Below are 15,085 nucleotides of genomic sequence, written 5' to 3'. Positions count from 1 at the left end.
TTCCAGTCCAGAAGCAGATCACGAAATCACTGTCGTACTTTTGTCTTTTTACACCAACGCTACGCACCAGAAGCAATTTACTCGGACAAAAATAAGTCAGAACAATGTACAGGTGGCTGGCGTCCGTTTCCCGGATGGCGTGTCATATCAACTATAGCTAGTGAACCTCTGCGCACAAGGGACAGTGCTGCATGCTGTTTACGCTGAGTGGTAGCAGTGAGAAACAAAGGGCTCTCAGGCGCGGTGGGAAAAACTAAACAGTTGAGATCCACATTGAGTGCAGAGAGCTGTTTGGTGGCACTCATACCCATTAGGTGCACCCTGGCTTAGTGTAAGCCAGTGGTCAGATTAGTCTGTATACCGGTGGTCATAGCACCAACCCTAGCGTGGTTGTTGGCTTAACAGCGACTTAATACTCAGTGCAAGAACAAGAGACCTTGCAGACTCGGGTGAGTGGAACTAATACACCATAACGCGACCAGAGCTAACACATTCGCAGTTTCTGGATGTCCAGCTTGTCCACTCGCCAGGTTCAACAGCTCCCGTGATACCATTGCGTTGTGCAAGGTTTAGCTCTCTAGATCGAGTAGAACTGACGAAATCTGTGTGATCCTATTCGGTGTTTCCGCTTCTCACTTCAGGAGATCCGTCAGCTTCTGTTTGCCAGAGTTCCACTTCTTCGTACTCAGCTGGTCATACAGAAACTGATTCGGGATTCTCTTTCTGTTATTTCGATAAATGCGTCCCAGCCATTGTAGATAGTGTGTTGAAGTTCCTGCATCATGCATGCAACACCTTCGTAGATGACGTCTGCTTCACTCCCGTCTCAGCTGTTTGATGCTTGGACTATAGATGGCTTTCAAAGACTCGTTTTTTTACTCTGCGACTTATGTGACCTGAACACTGTTTTCCTCACCATCCATCCTTGATGTGGCTCAGTCAGGAGACTGGATTCTGGATGGCTTGAAGATTGTCAGGAAGGGGACGAATTCCGGTACAACAGCTTGGATTTTCAGATCTCTCCGGCTCACTGACATAAAGCTGCTGTGGTTTGACACACTGAGTCAGTTGGTAAACCTCGTTCAGACAGGCTGTTTGTCCGTCCCACAAGCAATTCCAGCTGTCCCTCCTCCATCGAAACTCTCTCTGGCAAACGATAACGTAATCAAGTCATGACGATGGCAGTTGCTTGGTGATGCGGTGGCAGGATGTCAAGCACCATAAATCAGTAGGCCCAGTAGGCTTTTGCTGCTAGGTAAGGATAAGGCCTCATTTACCAAAAATTTCCGTCCCTTTCATGGTAGTTGTTGATCCTTCAATCAGTGCTTTAGTAAAATTCTCGAGACTTTGATGGATTGGTCACTCTTGCCGCTTATCAGGAAGACGTCCATTGTTGTGATTTTTTTCGAACAAAGCGATAAATTAGGAAGTATTTGGCTAGAAGCACCATGAATAGGATTGATGTTCTTAATCTACCGTTTCATGTCATCTTTCTTAAGGAAAATTAAACAGTCTGCCCCCTCAGATGAAGATGGACTTCGTTCGCTGAATATTCTGATTAGACGTGTCATTATCGCGTATTTTAGATACACTGTCAATTCTTAATTTAACAACTATGGATGGGTTTCCTACCTTCTCTCCGGCATATTATCGAAAAAATACCACTTCGGTACAGCTCCCAAGTTGATCGCATTTGGTAAGTAAATCATTCAGATAACAGTATTGATTAGTACTATATGAAGTTAAGGACAACTTTTCAGCTGTACGAACATACAAGGTTTGGAACCGCGTGGATGCCACTCTGTCGTCATAATGTCACCACATTGGTCTTTGGTCTCAGTGATTTTAATTTGCAAGAAGGGCATCACACCTCAAAACTGATCGTCTTTTATCAATCCTAAGTGTTGTCGCTTGCAATGTGTAAAAAGCGCTCGTAGCTGTTTGGAAATTTGACTCTATACAGCAGCTAAAAATGAACGAAGTAGTTGATCTTAGTGTGGAATGCTAGAAAGAGTTGACCGTTTCTGCTCAGAAAGGAAAGTTTAAAACTCTATTGCAAGGATGTCCTCTAACCTCAGTGAATGTGCTAGGGTTAGCCAATGAAGTCGAAAACATGAACACTTGTTTGAGTTAGCCACGTTATTGTTTGGCCGACCACTTTACCAGTATATGATGTACTTTCAACAAAGTAATATCAATTCTAAAGTAGAGGCCAGCATACTTCTCCAAACACAAGGAAATCACAAAAGGAAATCAGATAAGATAGCAGTGAGTCTGTTTATTGAGTGACTCCAAAGGCGGCAAAAGAAACCAGACGGTGTGGTTGAATAGGCATGGGATATTGTCTGCGGACAACGTTCATGGTAGATGAACGGATATAATAAAGCGTTTTGTTCAATTAGCGATTACTCGTGAAATGGAGGATACGAGCAAGAAAGGGTTTTGCGAGTGCAGGAAGTTGCGTACATCATTTATGGAGTGGTTGGGTTTGAGCAGATCCCTAACAGCTGAATTTATCCAGCCGTTTTCAACCGTTTAAGAGTATTCGGGAAAATTTTTAACTTGGTAAAATTTCTCAGTCTGAGCTTTTTCCAGTGCCTCAGTTATCCATCCAAGTCATGAGGTCTTGCAAAGTGCAGACCGAAAACGTGGTTAAGAAAACCCTAGTGGACAGATACGACTTCTTCTCATTTCAACGGTTACATATATAGTTTGAATGTGTTTTTTCTGTGAGTCCGGAAATTTGGTCATCGTTTAGCTATGTTATGTTTTAATGGATGCATAATTTTCAGTCCTACCCTTTGGCCTTTTAAACCCGTAAATTGATGAATTAATCAGAAAGGCGTTTTCTCTAGACACCATTTGTCGTACCGACTTGTTGCTCCCAACCTGTTTAGCATTACTGGCCCACTAACTGCACTTCTTTGGATCTGTATCGGCATCAGGGATTTGCGTGAATAACGAACTATGCTTTAGGTATCGTCTATCCACAGTTGTCCGTTGTCAGTTGTCCCAACATCTGTACTCTTTTATCATAATCTTCGAACCATGAGTTTTTAAGTTTTGGCACTCTACGAGAAGAGATGCGGAAGTTTGAAAAACGCGATTTCCATGTGTGTATTTTGCCCGGATAATTGCAGTGAGGCTCCGGATAGATAGGTAATGGTTATTCATGCGTATTGTCCTTATTTAGGTGTATACTCTGTTGTTTTGTCACAGCAAGACTTAGAACGAAACATGTCTGGTTTTATCAGAGGCAGCTGTTTACCTGCACTTGTGGCGCATTCAAGTTAGGAATCGCAATGGCTTCAGAACAGTTTCCGTAATGTTGATCCGCTGCTCAGTCTTCAGGTACATTCTTCAAAATGACAGTAAGTCCAAACATGGAAATGACACGCTCCTCATGAGGTTGCTGAAAAATCTTCGATAGCAAGCTCACCAGTAGTGTGTTACTTCCAGGTACCAACGTACCGCGACATCTCCAATATCACACCAACTGGAACTTAACAGTACCCTCCCTGTATAGTGTTCCATGGGTATAATGGAATGAGCAACCTCCAATTTTGGTCCAACTCAATGGAGACTGCCTTGGGATATACTAGTAAACCGAACACATACGAAGGAAAATCTCAACGGCGATGATGGGAACCACTGTGAAGCAAAATTGAGGCGGAGTTATCCCTCTTGGAGTGAGATACAGAATAATAATTAAGTACAATGCGTCCACGGCAAACCAGGAAACGATGAGTTTCAGTTGGTTTGTGGTGGTCCACCTGGTTCATCCAGCCTGTGCCATGACGTTACGGTGTTTTACTAATCGGCCTCTATTTGAACTGTTTTACCTTCACAGATGATAATAACGTGCATTCTAGAAAATCAAAGCGGAGTGATCGAGAGATTGTGGAAGCTTTTCACCAGCATGTATCAGGTGTCACATAATAAGGTGCATAATAAGGTCTGAATGTTCACGTGTTCAAAGAAAGCGTCTTCAAGGGAATCAGTGAGAAGATCCAACGGAGACTTGCTTCAACTGCGGCATCACACAGTAATTTTTGTGAAACACTGACAATCAATTAATTCACTGGTCTTATATTGCTTCGTGAATGTGCCTACAACTTAATGGTCAAAAGCTTTATTTAGATTGAACCCGCAAGAACATTATCTTGTGGGTGCTTCTGAGTGGCGTTCATCACTTGTTCACGTACATTCCATCTCTTGTTTGGTGGGCTAGACACAACAAATTGTTCGCACGCTATTCCCCCGTTCAACGAATTCTTATTGGCACATGTTGCAGGACGAAATCAATAGGTGAATTTCTGCCAAAAGCCTCGTTTTAAACATTGACTTCTGATCGATAAAGAATGCAAGAACACTTGAGAGGTTGCTCAAAATACATGTTTTCTGTTTGGTGAAATACCAGTTGGACCCTCCAATCACCACAGGACATCACTGGGTGACACGGCCTAAGACAAACCAGCACTTTTTTTACTTCACAGTTGTGTATTAGTGTGTTCATGTTTCAAATCGAAAGTTAATTTACCACTGAGTTCCGAATACAGGCATCCAGGTATTTTCTTACTTTAGAGGTAATATTCACACAACCAAAAAACTTCTGAAAAAAAGGCGTTGTAAGGTTACAGATCCTCAGTTGAACCACTCAATCGACTCAGCCATACTTTCTAACAAATTGATACGGGGCACAGAACCCACATAGGTTGTATCAAGATGTGTGTTCTCCAGTGTGTCACACTGTGTCAGTCATAAATGAACTGAAAACGTTGTGTTAGGTGGACCGGATGTAAAACCCTTCCTCCTCACTTTCATCCAGGCTACAAAATGGGCACCAGTATGGTTTCCGAAAAATTGACAATCGATACATACCAGAACTCAGAAACCACTATATACGTTTTGCGATTGGTACGTTTGGACGTTTTAGTTTCAAGGTCAGTATGGTGGGTTGGATCTGAACGAAACTCAATGACATGTTTTTGACATTACACTTAAAAGACTTCAATGCGTACTTCCAAGAGAAATTGTTATCTGTCCTTATTGACCTAAGTTATCTAGTGCACTAGATTCAGCAGTGAAAGAAACGAACGTACTTTTCATGTCTTTTTGACATGCAAACTGCTGAGGCATTAGAAGAACATCGATTTGGCACTCAGTACCCTAGAATATTCTGAGTACTTTCTCTGAAATAAAAAGCAGATAGTTCAATTCGTAGGCTTATTGGGACACGGTGAATCCACTTGCTTAGACTTCTACTTCATTAGCACGAGACCTACGCGTTTTCCGTTGAAATGCTTGATGTCCTTTTACGGATAACTTACAAATGTTCATGCAGCATTCAAACAAATACCCACGCAAATAAACTGAATGGGTGTATAAGTGGAATATTTTGGGTTGAGTGAGGTACGGTCGGCTATAACGGGTAATTATCAATTATAGGTGTTCACTGACTAAACGTAGAATGATCGGTTATATAACCTATCGTTAGCCCAGAAATTCTCGGAGAGCACACCCGAAATGCCAGATTGTGATCTTGAATGAATTACCTAAAAGTCAAGGGGCTAGTCAGGAATAAACTCTTTCAATGTGGGCACAGAAACGTTGTTCTGTCTTCACACCCTAATAACTGCAAGAATTAGGTAGTTAACTGCAACAAACCTTCTGTGGTGAGACCCGCTAAAACTCTGCCGATAATAAGTGTTCTATGAACTGCACAGTGGCCACGAAGCATAAAAACACTTGACTGAACCGACCGTTATGCTGTTTGAACACATGACATGACGCAAGTGGCATGACCGATACGTCTGTGGAGATTTCAGAACAACCGCCGCACTGACGGCCGTAGCCCATATTTCTCAAGACTATAGAGAGGGAAGAAGTTCTTGCCTCAGTGCCGCTCACTTAATGTGAGCCGGTTTTTCCTTGTAGTGGACAACCAAGGACAGATAATGATGCTAAATGGAAATACGCCTACTATGGCAATGACGGTGAGCGCCAGTTCAATACAACTAGCAGTGAGTTGCGACCAGGAACAGAATAGAATTTTCCGGACAGTGACAAGGTTAATGTTACAACAAAAGCATCCTTATGGACGAACATTTCCACATGAAGTTACCATGATCCAAAGTAGATAACCGAAATGATCGCAAAGAATGGAACATTGTGCACTAGGACATAATGCATGAACATTGAATTCTATGGTTTTTTGAACTGCATCAGATACAACAACGTCAATGGGAGATTTGGGAAGCTGAGAGAATTCCTGTACTGTTTCCCAGATCACAAAGACAGTTTTACTTTGTTGACCCAAATCAGTCTAGATCTGAATAACGAGGTTTATCAGATCGAAGGCAACTTGTTACCCGTCTTTTTGCACCACAATAAATCCAATTTGATTGTCTGAGCAAATGTTCTGGCACCAAAACTCAGTAACCATTTTTGGATATTGTGTACGGCCATTAGTATCCACTGTTACTTTACATCATTCAGCACTTCATGACTTCGCAATGGAGGAATTTCTGAAAATGTACGTCATAGAGATTACGCAGGCACGAACATCGTTTGCCTAGTTTAGGATAACTTATGGGGGAATCTGTGCCTAGAATGAGTGATCCAGGAAAGTCGAAGATAATGCGATCGTCTGGTTGTCTTGGGTGGCCGCAAAATGTCATGTCTACATTGAAGATGTGCAATCATGTGGTTGGCTATTCAACCAATTGTGGGAGCTTTGTTGAAGTGTTAACGACGAAATTTTTAGTGATCGAACAACTCGTGGAAACAGGGAACTCAACAGTGAGCTGATGAGGGTCAATTTATCGTCCTTAGTGATTATGAGGTGCCCGATTTCTTATGGGTCCGTCCGTCACCCAAGTGCTTCATGTCCACTGCATTTGCCATCGATTGGGCACACGAAAATACGTGCAGGCATGCTGAAGGATGTGCAACTTCACTGATCTAGATGATAACTACAGTTGTGCAAATGTGGCGATTCACTTTTTGATTTCTAATCAATGACCATTCATGCTCCGAATGAATTTCGAACGCATTATTCAGTTAATTTCCTCGTTGATATCCACTAGTTTGTTTTTGTTTTGATCGAAAGATTACTTGTAATTGAAGTTGGAAGTTGTTACGCGCAGCAACCAAAATCAATTAGTTCAGTTGTGAGAGTTTCCAAATACGCATTTGATTGTCAGGCATCTTTAGCAAATGCACCGAATTCCTCCTTATTCGGAACATATGAGAATGAGGAAGGCCCACAGCGGACTAATGGGTACATGCAATGATGTTTAGAGATGTCCAATTTTGTGAGCTGGACAGTCCAAACGTCTGGAGGACTTGTTATCTTTGTGCTAGTGGAGGGGAAGGGTAGTTACAAAACTCAACAGAAGATGTTTACTGTTTGGTTATTTCAGGTGAATTCACTCACACTTACATGGTAATCTGTGAGTGAGTAAATTCCGGAATAGTTTTGACTATTGCATTATTTGTGGGTGATTTCCTTTAAGTCTGATCAATCTAGCAAATTACTCTCTAGGTCTGTTAAAGCTTTCGTGTGAAAAGCGAAACGTTGCCCAGCAATATCTCCATCGACCGATTACCAAACTTCTCTGAAACTAGTAGTAATCTTCGTAATGCATTACTCATAAGGTTGCTGAAAAGCCGTCGACAGCCCACGACCGGTTTTGCCCTTTTTGGGGCTCATCAGGTAGGCGCAGCCCCCGGGTTTCCGTCAACCTTATGTTTTGCTTGAAACCAAATTGCACGAAATGAGCGAATATACACTCATTTACAAACCTTATGAGTAGTACATTACAAAGATATACATTTATCGCGAATCAAATATCGTAGCGACTGAAACATGAGGCGGCCTGGTGCAGCACATTCAGTTGCCTGAGAACACCATAAACAAGAGATTCAGCTGGGTTCCAGGTGAGTCACTCGAAAAAAACATAAATTAGTTTGCGAATGAGTGTATATTCGCTAACGTCGTGCAATTTGGTTTCAAGTAAAACATGAGGTTGACGGAAATCCGGGGACTGCGCCTATCTGATGAGCCCCAAGAAGGGCGAAACCGCTCGTGGGCTGTCGACGGATTTTCAGAAACCTTACGTGCAGTACATTACAAAGATATTTTGAAATTAGTATATTTCGCCAGCATTAATCTGTTAAGGTGAGACATGTGAGTTTTATCCATTCCGGCATCATAATTAGCTTCGATCACATATGACAGACGACCCTTGAACAACAGGTGCAAAATTACCCTTCAAGCGTAGAAAGAAACTCTGTAGATTACCTTGAAGTTAAGTGATGGGTATGTGAAAACGGCTATCTAATCATGGATCGTTCTGAAGAGTGCGATACATGAAAGCTCTCGCTAGACGGTTTACTTCCAGGGAGGGAATTTCATCGCCACGGAATACCGATAAAGCTACAATCCTCATGGGTCACATGTGATTCTAATTTGGGTGGTACTTGTATGATTTAGTAACTAGGATAAGGTCAGATAGTGTGCATACATTGACAGACGCTCATCCACAACTTCAAATATTTGCCAGTGTGAAAAGTAAAAAATGGGTTTATAATTTGTCTGCGTATGAATCATCGGGGAGGTCTTAATCCTCTAAACCAGCGATACAGTTTCTCTCTAAAACCAAAAATGATCCACATTAATAACGAGCCCAACGCCAAAGTCTTTAGCAGCACTGTCAAGAAGCTTTTGTTAGAAGTTGTTTCAGTTCCGATTTATACCATCAAAACCATTCACTGTCACAACTCCCAGCGCAATAACTTGAGCGCTTCATCCAACTTATACCTTTCTCTGTTTATTTCAGAGTCGAATGCAGACAAACTTCCAGTAGTAAAATTCCACACCCCCTCATATATTGCGAGCGTGGAGTGTTTCCAAAGATTTATTTCTATCTCTGAACACTTTATTTGCTGAGGTGTTGTTATCATCAGTCTCGCCTGATAACTTTCGCGAATGTGTGCCGAATTTCCCTGACCTATTGTAGTGTGCTGAGTCCATTCACGTTTCGAGCAACACTTCGTTCGCTAATTCTGACGCCGGTCACGTAATAATCCGATCAGACATGAATGTACAGGTGATCGAGCATTTAATCATTTTCTTACAAGTCTGATCTAACTACTGAGTGATTAGAAAATACGTCTATTTACATACTAAAAGTTTAACCTCCATGGCCCTTTAGCTTTTTGCATTCTGTATCAGGTTATCTATAAAATTACTTCGAAAACTCATTGCAAACGATAGCTAAACTATAATGGACAATTCGAGGTGTATTACCAGCTGGTCAGCGATGAAGGTGGGTGTTGGCACTATTACGTAATGTGAAGTGCCAGCTGGATTTCCTGGTGACAAACGTAGATTGACGACAATCACACTTGCTGCTCCGGTCTAGTATCACCTGAAGTTTACCGCTTTAAAAAAAGGCAGGCAAATTTATCACTGGTTTTAGAAATTCCAACACTGTGTGCTGCTGGTACTGTATTGTTCAAACGACAATTTGTCGGCCCATGTTACACGTGTTACACGCGTTTATCGATCTGTATACAGTTTTTATATGCAAGAAATAACCAAACTGCGTGTTTCACTTCGTAGCTAGCTCCAATTTACATCTTAGCCGTAACTGGAACATTGCACTTTCCTGTCGCTATACGGTGAGAAATATTTAGGCCAATTATAATTTTATGGCGATCCGGAAGTTGTGAACGGTCTATTTTTTACTGGTGGGGATACTGTATTACGCTGACGCTCAGTCTCGTAAAATTGTTCGTTAAGCCTTAAAGCTCCCTTGACGAAGAACATTGTGGATGAGACTGACGGTCATTCCAACGTGATCCAGTGAACTAAAAACCGTAGTGACCAAGTGACTGACGAGGAAGTGTTCTGCGTTCTCAGTGTTCGCGACAATCTTGCAGCTCAGCAATGGACCACGTCCGATTCCCGGTGACTTGCGGACACCACTTGGATAAGAGAACTCACCACATATGTAAGATTAGGAATGCAAACATTCTGGGGCACACACACTTCTGCCCCGTCGCCGTGATGTGGCCCATTGCAAAATCACACTGGAGACCATTCACGTTGTATGCTATTTTGATGGGTAGAGAAGTTTTGTCTACCTCTATAGACACTTGAGCAGGATGACAAGAGAGTAGGTTTAGACTTTCGGTAATGTAGAGAGTGGTGGTATATTTTCATTGCAACCGGAAGCCACGTACTACCCAATTGCCGTAAGTTTGAAGCGTTAGCAATCAGAACCATCAAACTTGTCTTATTCCAGCGAGTTCAGTTCAGTAGTGAATATCTGTCCAATAACAGAAGAACCCGCTTCATTGAAGGTAGAACCCGAATCCCCGTTCTCCAACTTGTTAACAGCTTGATCATCAGCAGCTACAAATGTCATAATAAACACTGCCAAACGCACCTGATCCTTTAAAGAGGGAACAAGCTCTATATTTGGAATTGTTTGAGCAAGAAAGTGAAGGCACACACCACTCCTAAGGTTGCAGAAAACTCTTCAACATATCACCAATAGTTTCATCTTTCTTCGGGCTCACCAGGTAGGTGTAGCTCCAGGGTTTCTGTCAAATTTATGCTCTATCCGAACCCTAAACTGTTTGCCGTTGGCGAATTACCGCCACCGGGGGACTCAGCCGAATTCTTCCTTTATGATATTCTCCAAATGAATGTCCTGCACGAAGGGTGTCTCACATTTGTAATATATTCAAGGTATCTCAGTATGTTTTCTTGGTGGAAAAGACCACTCATGAGAATATGATAAACGACTGATTCAGCTGGGGCCAATTAGAGTCCCCAGTGGCAGCAACTTGATCCGAAAACGAATGCCTTTCACCAAATTAGTAGAGCAATTTCCTTCCAAACTTCACTCGCCGGAAGATCTCTACAATTATTCTAGGTCAACCTAATGACCCTTCATATGCTCACAGTTGTCATCCCACCAAATAATGCTTTGAAGTCATCTAGTGAGAGTATATATATATATATATATATATATATATTTGATGCCGTGGTAATCCTACTTCACTGCTTGACAGCACTAGTACTGTCTCTAGGCAAGCTTTGTGTTTCTGTCCCTCAGCCCTTAAACCCTGGCGCGCACCATGAACACAGGGCTATCCGAAAGGGTCCATTGAGTTGGTGAGAACGGGAGGATCACATAAATCTTCCGTTCCGTCTCAACAGAGTGGTCTATCGATGAACTACACAAACTAGGCATTGTATATGTGCGCAAAGAACTGCACTTTCCAATGCTTTGTGGATGGAGACAATGCGATGTGTACGATCAAGTAAATGAGGGAATTTGATCTAAGCATGTCGCTCTAGTGCTAAAAGATGAACTCACTAATGGCCATTTTCTACTGTTACAAATATAACCACATAATAGGATAGGCGCCACCATGAGCCGTCACATCCTGAAATCTTTTGATACTCTGGAAGACAGGATGCCTTTTTCAAGAGACTTGTTTATTTGGGATTTTGTGGGGAGCCATAAAACAAGTCACTAACTTATCTTAACCCCTCCCCGCTAGATTACTGTCTTGAAAGATGGGATCAAAATTTAAAGGTGATGGCAAAGATATCCTGTTTGACTCTAGGATTTTGGCTCTCTTCAGGACTCAAAAAGATCTAAAAAGGTACTGTAGTGCACTAGATTCGTATAAGGCCCTCTATCAAGTCTTTCTGGAAAATTTGGAACATGCATCACTACTATGCTATCAGTACCGCCTTACGCTTGGATTCACAACAACCGCCCAATTTAACCATTCTATTTACAGTATCATCCTTCCCAATATCACCTTATACCCAATAACATGCAATGATAGTTACTTTCCTGATACAAATAAATTCACGTTCTTTTTAGTACAGTGCTAGATACTACTTGTGACATGAAGCGATGTTTGTCACATACGTATGGGCCAAAACAATCTGCTGCTCAATCATTTAATTCAGCACAGATTGTCATATGATTCAGCCATCCGGCGTTAGAACAAGAACAAGTAGAACCTTACTGCGGTTTAGGACTGGACGAAGATGAAATGGCAACAAAAAGAGTCAACAGGATAACGGTAGTGCATGGTTCCCATCTAAATCACCCAGGATATTAGCGAAATACACTCATTTGTATACTAATTTGCTTTTGGCACTCACCTGAAACACAGTTGAACCTCTCGTTTGAAGGGCGCCTACCTGATGAGCCCTAGGAAGGGCGAAAGCGGCTGTCGAAAAGCTTTCAGAAACCTTATGTGGAGTGAATTACGCCTGTACAAAGTATCGCGATATCTCGGATATCGTGCCAAATGAGACATGTGGCGACCTAGTGCAGCACATTCAGTTGCTCAAATGCATCATAAAACGTATGATTCGGCTGGGTTCCAGGTGAGTCTCCCGTCTAAACCAAACTGGTATGCAAATGGGTGCATTTCCCTAATTCAGTGCGATTTGGATTAAACTAGAACATAAGGTTGACGGAAACTCGAATACTGCGCCTACCAAATGAGCCTCAGGAAGCGCGAAAGCGGTTGTAGGCTGTTAAAAAGCTTTCATCAACCTTATGATTAATGCACTACTTCCATTCAGGACATTCTTCAAGATAACAAGACTACGGTAGCCGATAGCATGAAAGAGGCCCCACCACCAGTATGTAATACAGACAGTGAATTTGGCTTCCAGAAGTTACTGGGCTAGCACATTTGCGTATTGATGGCAAAACAACTGATGACCTGATTGCAAAACGTGTTGTGCGTGTAAATGTGTAAAACACTTCGTCACCGCTCAAGCATAAGGCAATGAATAAACAAAAAGTGTAATCGGGAATGTAGACATCGCATCTTATTTGTTTAAAATAACTGTGCCTCTTTTCTTCTCCAATATTTCAAGTCAAAAGTTGTCGAGCAGGTATAGTAAGTTGATCTTAGGCAACAAGAACCTTGACAGTATTCTTCTGCATTGCATATCCTGGCGTGGTCCAAACATTAACACATTCTATCTGTCACGTGAAGTCTCCGGGGGATTCGAGTGTTGAATCGGTCAGCCCATACTCTGAATCTTACATCTATTCAGGAGATCCGGGACATCGTGACAAGAATAGCAAGTGCTAAGTTCTATGTAGTTATACTATGCGAATGGTCCACAGTATGACAAAAAACATGATCATAAAGAAAACAACTGGTATATTTATGGGTAAACTTTATCTGTTCTGGAGGCCTTCCCAGTGTGGCATTAAAAGTAGGTTATTTGCTGCAGTCTAAACACACGCATTCTCCTCCATAGCTTCGAGATATTTCAAGCAATATCCGCGGATCGTTTATCTTTCAAAATTGTTAGTCGCTCTTTCGAGGGAGCCCAGGGAGAATCGGAAAACATAAGGTGGTCTTATAAGGGTTTTGTGCACTGTTGTGGTTTGAACATATCAAATTTGCAGGATTGCAAACCCAAATTTATGTTTTTATTGACCTTTTGGGCCACTTAATCGGCTTTTTTTTAAATTGGTTATCTGAATTGATATTTTTACGTCCTGTTTGGTCATCAAACTCTCATGCCACATCCGTTCCTTGTAACCTGAAAATCACGCGAAGATTTCATGTCAGTTGGATCGCTTCAGCGACAAAACGTTGTAAAACACCGATTAAATTCACCCGCAAAGCTCTCCACAAACCAGTATAATGCAAACTATGGGTCCATGTTGCATACGACGCGCGGTGTTGTTGGGGCGCTAACTGCTATGAGTAACATCTAGCACTTGTTAAACCGGGTGTTGTCAGTAAAAGTGATCGAATTCCTCAAAAATTCAATTTTGACTTGAGAAATGAATATTACACGAGCCTCACTTACTTTATAGGACCACAGAAATCAGACTGCGTGCACTGTTTTAGGCGAAGGCAGCCACTGAATATTTTATAATTGAAGCACTAACTCCGTCATGTGATCCAGCCACATCTTCAGAAGTGCATACTCGTTTACATTGCTTTACGGTATGTTGGAGTTTCACCGGTTCTCACGTGTAGCTGTGTGTGTGCGCGAATTTGGTGAAGGTCGCATGGGGCATGTTAGCCAATCAACATACAAATTTTCGCAGATTTCACCGACTTTGTCGTCCCTTTTCCTCTTTTCGTAATTCGTAGGGTGCTCTGACCACAAGCAAAAGCAGAGCTTAAAACACTAGGGATCCTAGGTATCCTTTCTCGATTTCTCGGTTTTCCACGTCAAAATAATCATATCTGCGTTGTAGGTCACTGAATTTCACCAGTGTCATTTCCGTTTATCACAATACTGTTTAATGTGTTCGTATGGCTTTTCGATTTTTTTCACTCATTCCCGAACCTATCGTTGAACAGAAACTGGACTACTGCGTACGATCTGGAAGACCTAAAATTGTCGTAATATCCTTCCTTTCTAGCGTGGCTAAAAAAGAATTTCATCGTAACAGAGAGGTGGTCATGTTTAAGAGGAATGCGAAAGCTATGCATTCCGGAAACCGTTGAATAAGCGGAGTAGTGTACTGCGGAAACGGTATTTTCGACATGCGCAGACCACGACACGCTCGATAACAAGACTTTCCCATACCATCGAAACCCTCCAGCAGTTTTCAACAATTTTTGTTCTTGTTCGGCCATCCAGCACTGCATGGAACAAAAAGTACAGGCTTATTTCTTTGGCACGTCATGAATTAGGGGGGCTCTGCATAAGAATCACAAATCATCCTCAATAGCACGGCTTCGACCGTAAAACTATAGAGTTAGCTTCTGTGTCTTTTCGGCTGAGAGATCAGATTCTTCTTGAGCTTCCCTCTCTTTTTCAACACCTCCAGTCCTTGTGAAACCGCCCATTTTTCAGAAAAAATCTTTTCTCATTACTCACAGAATAAGAGTAGCAGGAGGAAAAAGTGAACTACAAGTTTCGCAGCACCACGGGATAGCATTTTTCCGCAAATAACATCTGCCCGTCAATTGAGCACGACCACTGGTTACTACATAAGGCAAGCCGTTGTGTTTAGAAGTGAATCCTTCAACTTTAATCAAACATCTTAAATTT

General features: G+C 42.0%; 1 protein-coding gene across 1 annotated transcript in view; it reads right to left on the bottom strand.

The window, feature by feature from the left end:
* T265_01979 (hypothetical protein) overlaps positions 1–13,985 on the bottom strand; it is a gene marked incomplete at both ends in the record, with an annotated part of 64,859 nt that extends 50,874 nt beyond the window's left edge. Inside the window, one exon of the mRNA XM_009166117.1 lies at positions 13,886–13,985. The remainder of the gene's footprint in view (positions 1–13,885) is intronic.
* Between the last annotated feature and the right edge of the window lie 1,100 nt (positions 13,986–15,085).

This window comes from Opisthorchis viverrini (genome assembly GCF_000715545.1).
Source record: "Opisthorchis viverrini unplaced genomic scaffold opera_v5_22, whole genome shotgun sequence".
NCBI classification, from domain to species: Eukaryota; Metazoa; Platyhelminthes; class Trematoda; order Opisthorchiida; family Opisthorchiidae; genus Opisthorchis; species Opisthorchis viverrini.
This window is presented reverse-complemented; position numbering and strand designations above follow the sequence as displayed.